The sequence below is a fragment of the Myotis lucifugus genome, unplaced genomic scaffold, assembly GCF_000147115.1.
Source record: "Myotis lucifugus unplaced genomic scaffold, Myoluc2.0 scaffold_71, whole genome shotgun sequence".
NCBI lineage: Eukaryota > Metazoa > Chordata > Mammalia > Chiroptera > Vespertilionidae > Myotis > Myotis lucifugus.
In genome coordinates this window covers 1,455,162-1,474,916 of record NW_005871119.1, presented here as the reverse complement: position 1 = coordinate 1,474,916, position 19,755 = coordinate 1,455,162, and positions in this window count along the sequence as shown.

The window sequence follows — 19,755 nt, the reverse complement described above, 5'->3', positions numbered from 1 at the left end:
GAAAGAAAGAAAGAAAGAAAGAAAAAGAAAGAAAGAAGAGAGAAAGAAAAAGAAAGAAGAAAAAGAAAGAAAGAAAGAAAGAGAAAGAAAGAAAGAAAGAAAGAAAGAAAGAAAGAAAGAAAGAAAGAAAGAAAGAAGAGAGAAAGAAAGAGAAAGAAAGAGAGAAAGAAAGAAAGAAAGAAAGAAAAAGAAAGAAAGAAAGAAAGAAAGAAAGAAAGAAAGAAAGAAAGAAAGAAAGAAAGAAAGAAAGAAAGAGAAAGAAAGAAAGAAAGATCAAGAAAATAGCAAATTATTCCACAGCCTCCTCTAAGGTGTGATATGTGAGAACCTGAAGGTGAAGGGAGCAGGAGTTGAGTTATCCACTTAGAGGGGCAGGCATGACTCTCTGTTCGGCTCAACCACTCCAACAAGCACTGAGGCAGAACTTAAGAGGAAAGACATCAGTCCTTATATTCAGAAACACACTCTTGGAAGACACAGCTGCAAACAAGGCTGGTTCATCAGAGGACAGGAGGAAGAGCAGGTTTGATAGGAATGGCATTGGTGCTGCTGAGGGTTCTGTTGTGCTCTGTGCAGTTGCAAAGGCTATAAGGGAAGTAGGACAAAAGGGCATTGATGCTCTTTGGCTCTGTCTGAATGAGAAAAAGTTGTGTAAGGGGCCAAAAGGCGGGTAGAATGAATGGCATCATTTAGAGCCAGAAGTCAAGCAGCAGGGATGGGGCAGGAACATTTTCATTTGTATGTTCCATCCACACAGTCCCTAGGATTGTTCCCCATATACTTGGGAACTCAGTCAATATTAATTAGGAAGAAGGAAGAGGCACACTTAGAAGCATGAAGTACCATTGAAAAAGACTAAATATGGGTAGAAAGAGAAAAAAAAGGGGGAAGGCATACTCATTCTGGAAGTTGGAGTAAAATATGTAAGCTTTCAGCCCAATTGAAAAGCTAAATTCAAGCTTCTTACATAAATTCTGTTTTAGGATTTTAAAGCAGACAGGACTGAGTCAGTGACTGCAGCAAATAATCTTTCTTGGCTTGTTTATTTATTTGTTTGTTTTGTAATGGGAGGAAAGGGAAAAGATAAGGTCCAGAGCATCAGGCATTGCTGAAATTCTATGTTGTTAATGAACCGGGGGCCTGAAAGGCAAGAGGCTCATTAGTGGCTTCTGTGGAGAAGTCTGGGGCACTCAATGCTAGAAGGAAATGGAAAAGCTGCCAGTTAACAGCAGGAACATCTAAATCATCACACTTAGAAGGGGAACTGGAAAAACAAGACAGCATTTTACCCTCCACAGAAAAATAATAGTGAAAGAAAGCCTTCATTGAGTTTATATATGGAATGTTTTAAATCAGGCTGCTAAATAAATAGCTGCTGTTGATGAAGGCAAGAAGATAAACAGGCATTCATAACGGTCAGAAGGGCAGGGATCACTGACTGTCGGGTAGAGAGCACCTTCAAGGCTAGATCACTAAGTCAAACATACCCTGGGTACTACTGATTCAGAAATGATTGTCTGATTGCCCCTCAGCCTGTGGCAAATACAAGGTTCAGCCTATTAAAATATAACACCATTTGGTAGCCTGGGTCATATAAAACAATCAATATTTTTGAAACATTTACTATGTTCAAGGTGCTATGTTAGTCACTGTGGAGGGACATGAAAGCACACATCCCTCTTCTCAAAGCATCTCCCGTGTGTCTGCAGAAATACGACCTAAACACATGAAAGGATTACAAGCATAGTGCTGAAATGGCCAAATGATAAATGTTTCAGGAGTTGAAAGGAGGGCTAGATTGCCAGGGTGTGAGGTGTTTAAATGGACTGTTCATAAATGCAAACATTTGAGCCGAAAGGGCTCTGAGAAAGCAATGCAGACCCAAGCTTTTTAGAAATAATAAAATGAAGGTTCTAAGAAGTCATAGTTTTCCCGCAGTATCACAGTGACTAAAGGTCTTTCAGAAGGACTTAATATTTAAATCCCAGCTCCACCATATATTTCTGGAAAATTACTTAACCTATTTGTACTCAGTTCATGAATAAAATATGAATAATAATGCTAAGCCCAAGCTAAAGAAAAAATACAATTATTTTTCAGTCGTGACATCCTTTTCCTCTAATCTAACCTTAGCCTCAGAACCCTTCTCAACAAAGAGCACCAGGCAGTCAGCCATTCCTAGAAGAACAGAATTTCCAGTGATACTAAACATAGTTTTACATTATATCAAGGAAGTTTTACTGCTATTAATGACAAATTTCTATAGACAGATTAACAATTACTATTTTTTAACGTTTGCAGTCTAACTCCTTTCTTAAACCTAAATTATTTCTTGGTTTGATTTGTAATTTCCAAGCCTCCCTATGTCTGTTCATTAGTTCAAACCCATTACACAGAGATTCTCTGCAATACCTGGATAGTTCCCTAGAGCAGTGATGGCGAACCTTTTGAGCTCGGCGTGTCAGCATTTTGAAAAACCCTAACTTAACTCTGGTGCCGTGTCACATATAGAAATTTATTGATATTTGCAACCATAGTAAAACAAAGACATATTTTTGATATTTATTTTATATATTTAAATGCCATTTAACAAAGAAAAATCAACAAAAAAAATGAGTTCGCTTGTCACCTCTGACACGTGTGTCATAGGTTCGCCATCACTGCCCTAGAGGCTGCTTCAAAACGCAATTTACTTTTTTCATATTTAAGTATGACAAACGGCAGTCTGATTTAAGTTTATTATGTGGCATGTCATGGATATTTATTAACTCATTTGCATTCAATACCTGGAAGCTGAGCTTCCCCCACCTCAACCTTTCAGATGAGGAGGCTGAGGCCAATTACAGTCATGCCCAGTTGTTTTAGATGCTCCCCTCCACCATCATTTAGCTATTTCTCACTTAATGGGCAGAGTAAATCTAGGGATCACCAAATGTTAAATGTAGGAAAGAACCTGAGAATGAGTTAGTTCACTCTTCCTTTTAGTGCACAGTTCCCTAACAATGAAGGCCATTTTTCTGAGGCAAGCTGGATGTTTGCTAGCCCCTTTATTCAGCAAGACTGAATTAAAAGCATGTTCATCACATGAAGAAAAGTCATAATAGCTGGAGCAGGACACCTGGGAATGATGGCATTCCCACCTGTTCAGTAGCCTCCTATAGGGAAGCCATTACCTTCTTGTGCAATTCCGTGCAATATTATATTTGTGTTCAATACTGTAATACTCTGAGAGGCAGGACTGAAGAAACCCTAATTCTGAGTGAGCCATGTCATACATAAAAGGAAGTAGACATGTGAATACTGTTTCCCTCGCAGCCCGCAACTATGTGAAAATAGTTGAGACTAAACATGCCTGCCTTACATGGTGCAGAGGGCATGTTTGCAACACAGGAACACCCAACTCCAGAAATGGGAAGGTGTTGAGATGGAAACAGGCCTGGATGATGGCTCCCGCCCAGACTGTTTAATGGGAAGATTATGTGTTGTATCCAGCTTCATAATGGAGGGAATCTAAAGGGCTTGCCAGTGAGATGCTGATGGAAGTGCTGGGCTGCAGACCATTATTTATCTCCTTTGATTCACCAAAGTATAAATAATCAAAATGATACATAAATTTAATTGCTGGTGTCATGTAGTTATTTTTGAGGAACAGCCACAAATCTGAGATCTGGTATTTAACAAACAACTCAGGCTACCTACTCAGACTAAACACATAGTGTGTTTTCCAGGCTGTAATTTTATAAAAACAAAATATCTTTAGAGAGAGAACAAGCTAGTACTATTGCTTTAAAAATCACTTTAGGAAAAGTTTTCTTTCTAAACTAAAATAAAACATAGACGATCTAATTCATTTTGCTGGCTGGCCCTGATCCGCCCTGTTGTGCCATGTTATTACCTTCATTTCATTGACATCCCACACGAATGTCTTCCTTCTAACGGTCCCTGGGAGCAGATTAACTCCTCTCTTTATATGGTGGGGCTTTGTTTCTCCAAAAACAGAGGTTTGCAGATACTTTGGTACTGGACTACCTTACACTGTTAAAAAGACCTCTTGTTATATGTATTATCTATATTTAATGTATTGGAAATTAAGCATATTTTTATAAAAATAACTATGTTTCAAACAAAACCAAATTTAGTGAAAAGAGTAGCACTGTTTTACAGTTTTGCAAATCTCTTTAATATCAGATTAACAGAAGGAAGCTGAATTCTCATATTTATATCTATGTTCAATCTGCTGAGATATGTCATTTTAGTTAAAGTGTGTAAGAAAATCCAGCCTTACACAATGTATGAGATCATACATTGATCATTTACAGTTGTTGTCATACAATATCTAAAAATCACAGACAAGTATCACATGATCTCACTCATATGTGGAATCTAATTAACAAAATAAACTGATGAATGGAGTGGATCCAGAGACATGGAAGCATGGAACAGTGTGTGGAATCTCAGAGGGAAGGCAGGGGAGGGTAGGTAGGCGGGAGGTAATCAACCAAAGACCTTTTATGTATATACTAGAGGCCTGGTGCACGAAATCCATGCAAGAGTAGGCCTTCATTCCCCCAGCTGCTGGCACCGGCTTCCCTTTGGCACCCAGGACAGGCTTCCCTCACAGCCCCAGCTTTGTCCGGAAGGTCATCTGGAAGGACATCCAGTCTAATTAGTATATTACGCTTTTATTATTATAGATGCATAACCCATGGACATGGACAATTAGATGGTGAAAGTCTGGGTTGGGGGACAGGGGCAGGCTGGAAGGTGTTAATGGGAGAGAATAGGGGATGTATGTAATACTTTCAACAATAAAGATTAAAAAAATAAAGCAGCATAATAAAGAAAAATTATATATGTCTACAAGATAACAGTCTTATAGAAAAATTGAAGCATTCAAGCTCACGGTGGTAGATATGTTTTCTAGAATTCTGGATTTTGCTTTAAAACTTGAATTTTATCATTGACAAGAAATGTAGTCAGTTATTTTTCTTGAAGACACAGACTCATGCTTCCCTTACCCCACAATTTTTGCTTATAACTCTTGATTACTTAAATTTCACCATGTCTATGTTCATTTTTGAGAAAATGTGCTTGCCTATCAGACATCCTTTTAAATAAAAATGGTGTTCCTTGAATAAAGGAGCTAGTTCAGCCTATAACCCAAACAATTACACAAGTACTTTCCCTGAAGATAACCACCATACTTTGATATGCAGCAGAAGTGGTTTATAAGTATTGCTCATAGAATATTACAAAGATGTGTACTCAAGTGTCAAGAGAACCAGTAATTTGTGCTGTTTCAGCAAGAACAATTTAAGTGAAGCTGCTTTTTAAGATTATTTAGTTAGTTAGTTAGATACTCAGTTAATTAGTTATTGTGAATATTTGATGGTGAAGAATACAATGACAACAAGTACAGTTTGGAGCCTCTGCCTTGATTTGTGCTAAGGCAACAGCAGTTTTACTCACCACTGCTTTTGCCCCACCAATGCAAATATAACACAATGAAAAATGCAAAAAATGTCTTAAGTATTATTATGAAAATAATTTTGACTTGGCAGACACCCAAAAAGTGTTTCAAGGACCCTCAGGAGTTCAAGACACAAAGTTTGAAAATTCCTGTCCTAGAGAACGTCAACAAATTTTTCAAGCTAATGTAATTAAATATAAAAGGAAGACTATGCAAATGGTAGCAATTATTAAAAGAAAATTCGTAAGTGCTTCATAATGAAGCCAATGAAAATCTCAAGATATAGGAATGTTATGTACTCAAAATAAACCCTGTTCCTCTTGCCTCACAATTTTTGCTTATAACTCTTGATTACTTAAATTTCTCTGTGCCTCTGATCTTATAGCTTAAATTGAAAATAATAGTAGTACCTATCTCATAGTATTGTTTGGAAGATAGATAATCTCAAGCAAGGAGAATACTTAGCACAGTGTCTGGCACATAGCGCAAAATAAATTTCATTGGCTGTTATTTTTCTATAATTCCTCATTAGCTTTAATTTTTCTCATCATTGCTTAAAATTTCCTTTATGGAAATTACAAACATTTCCATTCTTTTTCTTCACAATTGTAAGCTCTTCATTAAGGACATCTCTGACTCATGAGTGTGAAATTATTTGCAATACTTTTTTGATAAAAATATAACTGATTTCTCCTTCTTAAGTGTTCTCACATCACAAAAATGTCTGATAGTTTTTTTCCTGAAAGATTTTTAAAAAAATAAACTTCATGCTGTCAACGAAAAATTTAAAACAAATTGCAAAGAGCCTATACAATTAATGCCTATATATGTTACCTATAAGCAAAGGACAAAGGGTAGCTCTAGGCCCTTGTACAGTATGATTGTTAAGCTCAAGACTGATGAAAGTTATGGTGAGTTTGTGAGTTTCATTATATAGCTCAAGATTATAATGGCTGAATGGCATAAAATATTACTTATTACTTGATATTTTCCTTTATTAGAAAATATTTTTAAATAGTTAAGGAACAATACCATTAGCAAAAATATTTAATTTTGCAGAATATTACCCTGGGTGCTGGCTGGCACAAGATGAGACATACTGCTCAGTACAAATTCCTCAGGCTGAATGAAGGCTTTGAATTTGCATGAATGTTCACATACTTCACAAAAATATTGCCTTCCTTCTGGCACAGACTTTGAGAAATACCTCTGTCAGTGTTTACACAGTTTTAGGAAGGCTCCATGTTTATGGTCAGATTAGCCTATTTTCCTCCTCGTGCATAGTTCTTGAGTCCACATGTGGGAATTCTCCGAGAGCAGTAATAAGTGAAGCCTGTGCTTCAAGAGTTCCTGCAGTCATGAATAATCAAATTCTAATAAAGGCAATCAGTTTGAGAGAGACTCAGTTGGGACCTTATTTTAGCAAGCTAGATGATAGGAAAAAAGACTTGGGTGTTTATACTTAAACAGTATTTGAAAATATATCTTTTTTACCCCACACCCCTCAAAACCAGTAACATATCTATATGAGTTTTAGGCAGCAATGGAAATGTTAAAAAATGAAAGCCAGATATAGGATTGGGGTAGTGCAAAATGTGTCTATGTCACCTTTTATGTCTCTGCTACATGGTTTAGAGCTGTTTTTGGCCTTGAAATTGAGTAAAAACTGAGCCAATGGGAAGATACCCAGAAGTATAGTGGTTGTGTGAGTATGGGTGATAATGCATTATGTAGTCAGTTTATGGATGTTGAGCCACTCAGAAATGTCTTTGGTAGAACAATATGAAGAAGAGCTATGCATAATTGACACGATAGCTAGAAAACATTGGTGGGAACACATTTGTCTAAACACAGCCTATCAAAAAGTCTTAATATGCACTTGGCTGTATTCAGTGCACTTACACTCTGATTATTGGATGATAATGTTCATTTCAGCAACGTTGCTTTGTGCAGATCATGAGGCCAAGAGGGAGCCACCACAAGGGGCAATACAGAGTTGAGCAAAAGTAGGTTTACAATTGCTCATATGGAAAATAATACAAAAATAAATAATAATACAGGAATACACTCTATGTTTCACTTACTCACAACTATAAACCTACTTTTGCCCCACCCTATATGTATTAAAGGAAGAATTACCAGGGGGCAGGTTGTCTTGGCTACAGAAGAAAAGAATAGGAAGCTTTGCTATCCATCTTTAGTAGCAGCAACAACATCTCTTCAAATACTAGTATATGCATGAAGACAAGTGAATGAGTGAGTGAATAAGTAAATGAATAAACAAAAGGATCATGAGTAATCCATCAGTAGAAAACCCAGGCATCTTCTGAAAGTTTCACAGGTACTGTAATGAATAATTCACTTTCTTATTTAGTTTCTGAAGCCACTTTAGCTCAAGTTAATCCTTGCATAAAGTGACAGCTGGAAGTAGTATTTCACTTTTATAACTTTCAGAACATTTCTTGCAGTCAAGTATTTGGTTTTGTGCCCATGTTTGTTTTTGCACCTCCTTGTGCTACACAGCAACCCTGCCTTCTCCAAGCCAAGGCCAGACAGAGTCTGGGAGGCAAGTTCCAAATGGCTGACAATGCCAGATTCCAGATATAGGAAGGCATCTCTCCTCCCTCTCTCTTTTCTTTTCTGGTGACAGGGATAGTGATTTCTGTGCAATACGACATTTGAAATTATGCCTGGCTTTTGTTAAAGATAAGCAAGCTGCCAGCCCTGAAATAATTGGGAGGATACAGAATTCAGTAAGTGTTGGGAGGCTTATTCCTCACCCACTGTGTGGTTCTTGTAAGAGCCAACCACTTCCAGTCACCATCTCTCCATTTCCAGAACCCCTCGGACATTCCAAAGAGGGAATAAGAAGGAGAAGGAGGAGAAGAAGAAATAAAGGCAGAAGTCCTTAAAATAAAATAGTCAAGAATATTTGCTAGAATAAGAGAAGTGGTTAAAATTTCCAGTAACGAGAGTAAGAAAGAAAACCAAAGACATATTAGATATAAGCTAAGTACATTAGCTGATTTCATACATGTCAAAATTAAGACAACATTAATTTTTTTAAAAACCATGGAAGACTTTGTTAAGATTGAAATTTAAGACATAAAAGTTTACCTCTTCAAATAAGTTGGCTTCCCCTCTGTTGAATTGACAAAGTACTAGTATTTAATAACTCTGCCTTCAACACTATATTAACATTAAATATAGTAGGTGTGAGTTACAGTGAGAATTGTTAAAAATGAAATTCTGGGAATTAAAAACCATAGTCCTACAGCTTCTCATTTCCTCCCCATTCTTACTATCAAAACCAGACTTCACACCATCTCTAGAAAATTTCAAATGACTACTCAATTCCTTTCTAATTACCCTCTGCAAGTATCATTTGAATATTATCACCTTCTGAAATGTCTATACTGACTCCCAAAAGTTCTTTAGTTAAAAGTAAAGCTTATAATCCTGGCCTTCCAGATCCATCAGCTGTTAATTCATTCACCAATCATTTATTACATACCTAATGCATGTCAGGCATTTGAGAGATTCAAGGAATATAGAGATGAAAGTTGGGCTTATACTGTTGAGCAACACACAGTTTTGGAGGAAAAGCAGATATGTACATGGCCTTCCACCGGTCAGTTTTCAGTGCTATGGGACCATGGAGACAGACCTCTAAAATCCAGAGCTGAAGAATAGAAAGGGCTTTTTGGGAGAGAAAATGATTAGATTGATTTTGAAATAAAAAGTAGACATTATCTAGATGAATAAAGTCTATATCCAGGGGACACATATACAAAGACATAGAGGTGAGAGAGAGCATGGTTCAGGGAACTAGAAGAGGAACAGCATGTCTGGAGTGTAAAGGATATGTGACAGGTGATGAAACCAATCTGTTATATAGGGATAGCTAAGAAGGACCCTGCAAAGAGTCTGTATGTTAACTCTAATGTAATGAAGTGATATCAAAGATTTTAAGTAAGGGAACATACATATGAAATGTATTGTAGAAAGATTTCTCTAAAGGCCCCATGGAGAATGGATTGATGTGGGAAGACCAATCCATAAGCTAATAAGAAACCTGGTAGATAAACTGTGAGGACTTGGATTATAGACTTGGTGATGGGAGGAGAATATGAAAAGAAAGATATGGGAAGATGAAATTTAGAAACTGAAGTAATAACATCTGGTCACAAGTTGTATTGGGGAGCCATCACTGACAGAGACAGAAATTTAATAAGATTCCCAGTTAATGATTTTATGACTTTGAGGAATGATAAGGTCTGAGAGGAGAGATGGCCTCAGTTGTGGACATGTTGCCTTTGAATGACCTTTGTATGTACAAGCCTATGCTGCAGGGTATGAACTGGAGCAGGAGGTATGTATTTAATAGTCATCAGCATATTAGCTACATATGTATAGTGTGCCCCCCAAAATGAATGCACATACTTTGAATAATTATAAAGGCAGTGTTTATTAAAATACATTTCATGTTTTAAATTGAGCTACCAGCTGTTAAAGTGTGTGTATACATTTTTGGGACACCCTGTATTAGTTAAAAACTTAGAGAGTAGATGAGATTTATTTGAGCTGTATACCTGAAATCAATAATCCATCATATGATAAGTGATTTGAAAGCATAATGTCATGGAAGCCAAGGCAGAAAAGAGTTTTAAGGACGAAGTGGTCAGTGGTGTTAAACACAGCAAAGGTGTGCAGTGAGATAAAGCCTGAAGCCATCATTGTTGTGGCAACTCTGTGACCTTTCGACCACGGCTTTATTTGATGTTAGGGGTAAAGAGTGAATGAAAGGCCAGATATGGAGAAAATGTGAGTATAGCATTTGAATCATCCAGGATAGTCTAGGTTATCCTGCAGGAAGAAATAACTCTCAAATTTCAGTGGCTTAATACAACAAAGGTTTATTTTCCATTGTGCTACATGTCTAATTCAGGGTTCTCTGCTCACCACAGAAGGCTCCACTCAACACAAGCTTTTACAATTCCTGCAACAAGAAAAAGAGAACTGCTGTGTCTCACAATGGCAATTAAGTGTTTTCTCCTGGAAGCAGTACCTGCCACTTCACTCTCTTTCACTCACCAAAGGAAGTCACATGGCCACACAAGGCAGCGAAATACAATGCTACCACATGTCCAGAAAGAAAACCAGATTTGTGTACTTTGCAGTCCTTGTGAGGGAATTAGGGCACCAGTAGCTACAAAGGGTTAAGTTTGAGAAGAGATTTTTGTCTGGCTGGTTTTAAGATGGAACACACAGTGATACTGGTGAAATGTATTTCCACAGTTCACACTCAGTGCTCTAGTGTGCAACACACTCGAGCTACCTGTGTCTGATTTTATTTAGGTACATATATTTTGTTATGTTTCAATTGTTGACTTATTTGTATCTTTTCAATAGGTTTTGAGGTCCTTTCCCCTAAGACCTTAAAGGGCAAGAAAGTTCCCTTTTGTTTTCTTTCTATGGGGTAACCAACCAGAAGGTTTGGTTTCTCCATGGACAGAGAAGACCTTTCGGCAAAGTGCTTTGGATCTGACTACCCCTGAGCCCATAGAGTCATTTATACAATGGTTTATGAAGAAAACGGCCGCTTGTTTTTTTCCATGGCTGAAGAAGCAGGAAACTGAGCAGCAATGGCCTAACTCTATGGAAACTCCACCCGTGTACTGGCACCATGGTAATTTTGCTTAATCTGCTTTCTGGGACTAGCCCAAACCTGTCAAGTTCTCACTTTAAAAACTTGCAGATGCATCCACCACATATTTATGCACTCACATTCATATGCAAAGAAGCTGCTACCAAGATGAGACACCTCATCAAGAAGGCTTGCAACTGTGCTGTTTATATGATGACAGATTTATTCTGATTTGCATTCATTCTCTCATATGGTCCTCCCAGACCATGGTCATACATGTGCTGGGTACCTCTCCAGGTTTAGAGAACAGTCAATTCTCGGGGATATATGTGTTAACTGTCACCAAACTAAGCATCAAAATCATAACTTAGGCCTCATTAGCACAATCCAATCTACTGAGCTAAACGACCACAGTTACGCAAACTCAGGAGGACTTTGGAGGTGAAACAGGTGCACATGCATTTTGGTAAGGATTTCCATTATGCTCAGAGCTGAAAATTTAGTCTCAGTCATTAATTTTTTTAGCCAAAAGGAGTCACAGAAACCACACACACAGAGAATAAATAGGTCAATACATAACCCAGACAGACCAGAAAGGCTTTTTAAAGAAAAGGAAAAATTTGTCGAGAAGTGTGTTTAATGGGAAGATGAGTTAGGGAGCAAAGACATTATTTGATTAGGGAAAAGCTAAGCGACACTGCTATGTGGATATGTCCTGAGGACAAGTATCTATTGTGATCCAGTAAAGTTACTAATTACCTTTTCCACAGAGGTGAGAAAATGCAGTTTTTGATTCTGCTAACTTCAATTCTTGATTCAGGATAGCAGAAACACTAAAGAAGCCTTGCAGCCAAATTGTAATCATAAATAATTTTCCTCTCAAGTGAATTGACTCCAGTTGGCACTTATCGGCTTACAGGTCAGCACAAATGTTTTTATAATGAGCCATAAAATGGGGAAAGTATAGTCTAGACTGGCAGTCAGAAATTCTGCTGCTTTCTCTCAGCAACTCGCCTGAGCCTCACTCTGGGTAACTGGCCAAAACTGATAATATCAGGCCCCTGACACTTTAGGTGGGGACAGGATCTTACATTTTAAGTGGTGTAAAGTGTTGTAACAATGAGCAATGTGTGTACTTAAGGGTTGGCTGATCTGGGCTACTGAGGGGCTCCCAACACAATTGCTAATTGCTCCTCCCTATCCTCACCTCTACTCACTAAGCACACATTTCTTTTTATTCTTTTGATTCCCCTCCACTCCTGCCTACTCCTACATTTTAATTCTCTCAATTGTTCTCCATTCTGATACATTTTTTTCCTGCTAGTGGCACCTACTGCTAAGCTTCTTGGAAGGGTTGAAGAGGCCACTGTCCCATTCTCTATAGTGAGGACGCTTCTGAAATGGAAGTTCCATGGGGGCAAAAGTCATGTCTGCCTTGCACATAGTAGGCATTCAGTGAACATAGGCATGTCACATTTAATATGTGTGTAGTAGTTGAAACACATTTCTCTTAAGTTTTCTCATGAAAAATGTGTAAGTGTAGTCAAGTTGTATCCCATCTCCATTCCTCAACACTAAAGTAGAAAGAGTGAAAAGCAGCTTGTTATAGACTGAATGTTTGTGTCCCCCCAAAAGTTATATGTTGAAATCTAATCCCCAATGTGATGATATTTGTAGTGAGGACTTTAAGAAAAGATTATTAGATCATGAGATTGGAATTAGTGTCCTTTTAAGAAGAGACTAGAGAGCTAGCTAATTCTCTTTCTACCACATGAGGGTATACTAGTAGAAAGTGAGAAGACCGCATCCCGGTATAGAGTCCTCACCAAAACTTGACCATGCTGGCACTCTGATCTCAGACTTCCAGCCTCTAGAACTGGGAAAAAAATAAATGTCTGTTGTTTATAAGCTACTTAGTCTATGGTACTTTGTCACAACAGCCCAAACAGACTAAGGCACTATTTATGGAGTATCAAGACTTTGAGTATTTCCAGCCAGCCTCTCCATCAGTGGTTCTATTTCAGTAGAATCAAGAGAATAAAAATGGAAATAGAACCAGGAAATAGTTTGGATGTCCCAAACTCACTCATTTAGAACCAGACTTCACAGAATTTTGGAAACTCATGTTGTCACTGTTGTCTTTCTAATATTTTCCCCAGCAGCTAAAAATCTCATGCCATTTAAAAAAAAGGGGGGGGGCGGGGGCGGTAATTGCAATATGAAGTCTGTAGGAAACTCTGAGACATGTGAGCCTTTTATCAGAGAGGCGCTAGGTTACAGCTCAGCAGACTTGTTGAAAGAGGGTAGGTCCAAACTGTAATAGAAGGAAGCAGGCAATATTCAGCACTTCTGATGTATAAACAAGGAGAGATGTTTTCCAGTTTTGCTCTTCCAGTACTAAATGTCCTGACGTATCCCTCCAAATTCCATTGACTGGTAACCAGAACAGGCCAGTCAACAACTACTTACTAAGCACTACTATGGCCAGTGAAGTCCTTTAAACCATTATTCAATTTGTTTATTCCATGACATGTTTTCAATTTAGAGACTAAAATACTAAAATCACCTACTATAAATTCAGACTGCTATTTTAAATTTGAGGCTGCTTTTATGCCAAGACCAACAGTAATTTTAGAGTAAATCATCATGAGGACAACCAGCATTCTACCTTCCAAGTCATCTTGAAGGAAGAGGTCTACAACACTGCTGTTCTTTGAAAACAGAAACACAAACTACTTTTACCCAGGAAGGTCTTTACAGACCATTCTGCAATTTGGATTTAAGTAGAAGAAAATGACATAGGCAATACAAAGATGTCTTGTAGTTCAAGCAGGTGAAACAGTCTCACACCACTTACCAATGGGATGAAAAATATTTTAGTTTAATATCACGACTTGATTTTGTGACATACCTTTTGGCTACTACATTTCAACAACAGGGTCCAATGGTGCTTGGCCCAGTTCCTATGTTAGCCCAGGATTACTCATCAGAACCTGCCCCGCAGAGAGGGAAGTTAGTATTTTTAAGGAAAGAGAAACCAACAGAATGATGTTATGATAACTTTACCTAGTCCCAACATATCTCTCTAATCAACATTAAATAAACCTTTTAAATATATAAATGTAATGGCCACATCATACCTTAGCATATTGAAGTATCCCTAAACCCTAAGGGCAAAAATTATAAGGAAGAAAGTAATCTTTAGTACAATAATTTGAAACCATATTTTTTCTTCTTCTAGGCACTTTAATTTGAAAAGAAAAAACCTTGAAAAGTAATGAAATACTCTAATCCACAGATAAAACATCACCTAAATCATTAGACTTTTCATAAATATATAGACCCTGAACAAGATAAGTAAAATATTTCATTTTTAGAAAATAGATAAACTGATTACATTTTAAATTTTTTGACATTCACCCTGAGAAAGAATATGAAATAACCACTTTGTTTTTTTAAGCTAAGTTCTCTGATTTGGGAAACCTGGAAAATCCTTTCTCTCTTTCTCTTTTTTCTCTCTCTTGCCCTCTTTATCCTAAATAAGTATTTTTGTTTATTCTTTTGAAGATTAAAAAATTAATATTTTTATTTTAAAAATTTTTTATCATTAGTAAATGGAATAAAGCACATGCAACATTGGTTGGAAATTTTTCAGAAAAATTTAAATTATATCTAAGTGGTATACTTTTCAACAAAAGGGAGAACAAATGTAAAACAACTGAGAGTCTAGCTGATTATTAAAAATAATCCTACTGAATCTTTAAAATTCTAAAAAAATTATGACACCAAATTATTAATCAAAGGTTATCAACTGTCACATGCGGTTCATGGAAACATTCTGGTCTAAACTAGACAACAGTAAGGCATAATAATAAACAGTAAGACATAAAGGAGACTGTAATCGCCATTAACCACAGTGAACACTACAGAATTTCCATCCCAGTTAAGGCAAGGCACATGATGGGCGCTGAAAAAGAAAGAAGGAAATTAACAATTGTGCAAGGCTAAATATGAATTAGGAACACTCTCAAAAAGAATCTCACTTATCTTCACAGCAAACTTAAAAATACATTTTATTATCCCCATGCAAAATAGAAGGAAACCAAAGCTCAACGATGTAAATAATTAGCCCAAGGTCTGTCACTGAGTGATCAATGGGGCCCTCAGTTATGTGCATGTGAACTGCACTACACAGCCTCACTATTACAGATCTACATTTGTGTTTTAAGATCATACTCTTCCTGAGCCCTCCCTGGAGACACTGACGGCTCTGTTAGCAGTACTGGCATGCTGCAGAAGAGCTCAGTGAGTTTGTATCCAGATCCTGAGGCTCAGTTTTGCATATGTGAGTAATAAAGTTGGTCAGAGGCAAAACTGTGAAGTTGGCAGACAAGGTCTTTACTGCCTCCACACTCTTTTTCCTTGAGGCGCCCTGATGCCTTGCAGATGCCTGGCACCTTCAGTTAGCCCAAGCGCTGAAATGGAGTGACCCTCCAGCCTTGCTTTCTTGTGCAGCACTGCAGATTGTCTTGAGTTATAATCACTTAAGTGCCCACACTCTCCACTAGATTATGAACTTGAAGGATATAGAGAGCATCCTTCTCTATGGTACTTACCCCAGAGTGGGTGCTCAGTGAATATTTGAAGAAAATATTATGAATGTTGAACTTTGTCTTCCTTCCAACGCTAATCAAAATATTCTAGGCCTATATTTCTACCCTACAGTTCTTCAATCTTTGCTTCGTAAAGTGACAAACAACTAATAATATGTGCTAAATTATTAAGAAATGACTGACTTGACTGCTTGACCCTCTCAGACTCTATATAGCAGTATTGTTGTGTGTGTGTTTATGTGTTTTAAAGTCTTTGCAGTATACCCAGTAGCTATTTTAAACTTGGCATTTTGACACAGGTTATTAAAGAGAACAGTATCTCAGTGAGATTGAATATGAAACAATTACACACATATATATGTATATATATATATATATATATATAGGGAACACAGAATTCACATTGTCATGGCTTTTGGTATACATTTTAATATTGTCTCTCACTTACCAATTTTGCTTAAGAAATTACCTATTCTACTTAAATCCACAAACTCTAGGTATTGTGATAAAAAGACCTCCCATTTTTAGGTTAAAAGTTGCTAGCAAATTACTACTGTGATGTATACTTCCTTTCTAACTTGTGAGTTTGAGTATTTTCCACATATTTATTAAACTTACTTTTTTATCTTTTAAGAATTATCTTTTCATAAATATTTCACATAATTCAGTTGGCCTTTTCCATAATTTCAAATGATTTGGAAGAGCTCCTAAAAGACTAAGGACATAAATCTTTTGGCAGTACCACATATTGTAAATATTTTTCTCAGTTGGTCACTTGTGTTTTGGTTTTGCTTAAGGTATTTTGATTTTTGACATCTATATTAAGACATTTTTCATTGGTCAGATGTATTAATCTTTTCAAAAGGAAAGAAAGAAATAACAAGATCCATATAAAGCCTAAAAAAGGTGGCAGAAAAAAACAAATGCACTTCAGTTATGACTCCCCAAAAATGTAAATTGTTTAAACTTTCTTATAAAATTAATAATCACAAAGTTAGTAAAAAAAATCTAAATCCAAATTTATAGTTGACAGTTATCAAAAGCACAATATTTAATGTAAAAAGTATACTAAAAAATGCATTAGTTACCGGCAGATGACAAGCAAATAATGTTTGCAATATTGGTGTAAGAAGAATTAGAATTCAAGGCAAAAAAACTAAATAAGGGAGGACAAAGTAGTACATTTTATATCAATAAGGGAATAACCTATAAGAAATATAGAATAGTCACAAAATTCTATGAGTTGAATAGTTAAGGATCAACATACATAAATAAGAAATCATTAGATTTCAAGGAGAAATCAACAGAAACATAATTTTGTTGTAAAGACAGAGCTTACCATCCAGTCTTTGACAGTTCAACTAAGCAATGAACCAATAACAAGAAACCAAACATGAAGATCTGGAAGATCTGGATTAATAAGGATAAGTAAGTAGATGTATATCAAACTCTGTGGCCAAAACACGTACATCTTTTTCCAAGCACTCATTTAAAACTTTAAAAAAGTAGAATTATATTCACAAAGAAAACATAACCTCTAAAAAAGTAGTTTTACTCTATATAGTCTGATCACAAAGCAATAACACTAACAAAGTATAAACAAAAAGAATAAAATTGGTTGGAGTTTTTTACATAAATACTTCTCAACAACTTATGACAAAAAAACCCTTAAATTTTATTTACCAATCAGATCCAAACTGTTTCCAGAGTCAAATCCAAGATTTAAATCTTTAATTATTAACAAGTTACATTAAGAAAAAAGATGAATTTTTAATCCTGAATTTGTGCCACAATAGCAATTTAACAAGCATAGAAGAGGGATTAAAAAAAAAAAAAAGGAGGGATTTTTTTTTCATGGCCACAAGTGGAATCTGCACTGTCTAATGGTGGGCAAAGAAACCAATGTAATTTTGGGCTATGTTAATAGGCATTAAATTACCAGTTAAATGTCACAGATGATTCCCATTCTACTATGCACAATGTCAGCCTTCCTCCTCTTTCATATCCCACCTCGGGTAGAAGACATTATGTGGCTCAATGGAAGGAGAAATAAAGAGGACATACTAAAAAGATTGGGAAGAGTAAAGCAATTTCTTACTTTCCTTTTTCTGCCCAACTTCCAGGATCAAAACGGCATAAATATAGTGAGATGAGGCAAAGATAATGGTCATGTTGTCAAGATGCATAAAGAGAATAATGCTTTGTTCATCTCTTATTTTAATGTCTCTATGGGATGGTGCTTTTATAGAGATGTGAGTTTGGAGTTGAGGAATGCTGTTTTTTAGGAAGCATTGTTGAAAACCTCTTGGACCTGTTTTTAGGAATGACAGGGAGATTCTGCTGAAGTTTCCTTCTAAGTAGTTTAATATGGCAGGGAAGTTAGGAAGGGATTCAGGATAGAAGCATGATCAATTAAGAAAGGAAGAGCATATATATATATATATATATATATATATATATATATATATATAATTAACTTGAGCTGCATTTTCTAGGTACCTTGAGATGAGTAGTTAGCAGAATGTCAGATCAATGCAGACGAGAAGACCCAAGTCATAAGGTCAAACTATGTCTAAGAAATGTATTCAGAGCTAACTGCTACCACTTAATTAGAGAATGTGGTAAATCAGGAAACTTACAGAAGAAGGGGGCAGGGGCTGATAAAGGATCTGAAAAACATTCTGTGAGGAAAGGTTGATGTTTATGATATGTTTAGGCTGCAAAGAGGTGAATTGGATCAGAGGATTTCATGTCTATATGCATATTAAGAGGCTTCCATGTCTCTTTGGTTTCAAAAGAATAAAACAAGGGGGAAATGGTGCAAATTACAGGGTGGCCAAATATACCTCTAAATTAGGAGCATAAAAACAATTCTAAAATTAAAGGGTTGCCTGATGGAGTGAATGAGAGCCCATAACAATTTGTGTCTAAGCAGAGATTGGAAAAGATTATCTTATAATTCATAAAAAGAATTCATGTCATCCCTTCATTTATTCATTTTAGGGGGAATCCAGTGTAGCATATGCTGGAGAGACTGAGAGGAATAAAACAGGGTCTGGCCAACAAGGAGTTCCCATCTTCTGGAGGATTTGATGCAGTAAAAGAAGAGTGAGAGAAGGAAAACAGCAAGAGGGGAACCCACGCAGACGTAAGAGGTAATTCCAGAAGAAGGGGCATGGAAAAGATGCACCAGGTCTCAAAACCAGAATCAGTCCGCCTGCCTTTCCTATGCAATGTAACCACTGCATAGATAGTCCCTGAGGGTCCAAAGCCCTGCCAGAGGGAGAGCTCCCCAGGTCCTAAGGGTATTTCTGAAAGTGGTAAGCTTATAGGCCCGAAATCTTAATTGAGGTCTTCTTCTGGGCCCCAGTAGTATCAACAAATAAGTAACCAACTTAGGTAATTAAGTGCTGATGGCCTTATAAAATGTTGAAAATTAAAGATAGACTGCTGAAAATATAATCTTCCCTAGATGCTCCACAGTTTACATTCACCAAAGTGCCTAGCTGTCATCCCAATAATGGCATCTGCATAGGGGCAAAAAGGAAAACAAAGCCTAAATTTATTTTTTTAGCATAAGGAGGGTACTCTAAATGTGTCAGCATCAGCCTCATAAAATAACTGTGGGCATGTGGAGAAGAAAAGGAAAAAAGAAAGTGGCAGTGTGTTAAAGGAAGGTAACACAGCATCTACTTCCAGGACAATGTATCATAATTGTTTTCCATTAGTAACACTTTCCAGTCAGCTACTACCCACAGGGTAAGATCGTAAGATCAATAATGTGGGTAGATTGAGTTAGGACCCTCCAAGTGAGGGCATTTCAGTACTGTGAGTTCTTGCTCTCTCTTCTAACTCTACTTCTAGATAGATAATAGACAGATGGTGGATAGATAGATAGATAGCTCAGTAAGTGTTTGTGGCCTCACACCTTTATTCCACTTTTACATCACTTGGATGCTATTAAAATGTATATTCTTTGGGAAAATAATGTAGTATTCTCAGACATTGATACTCCGTAAGACTAG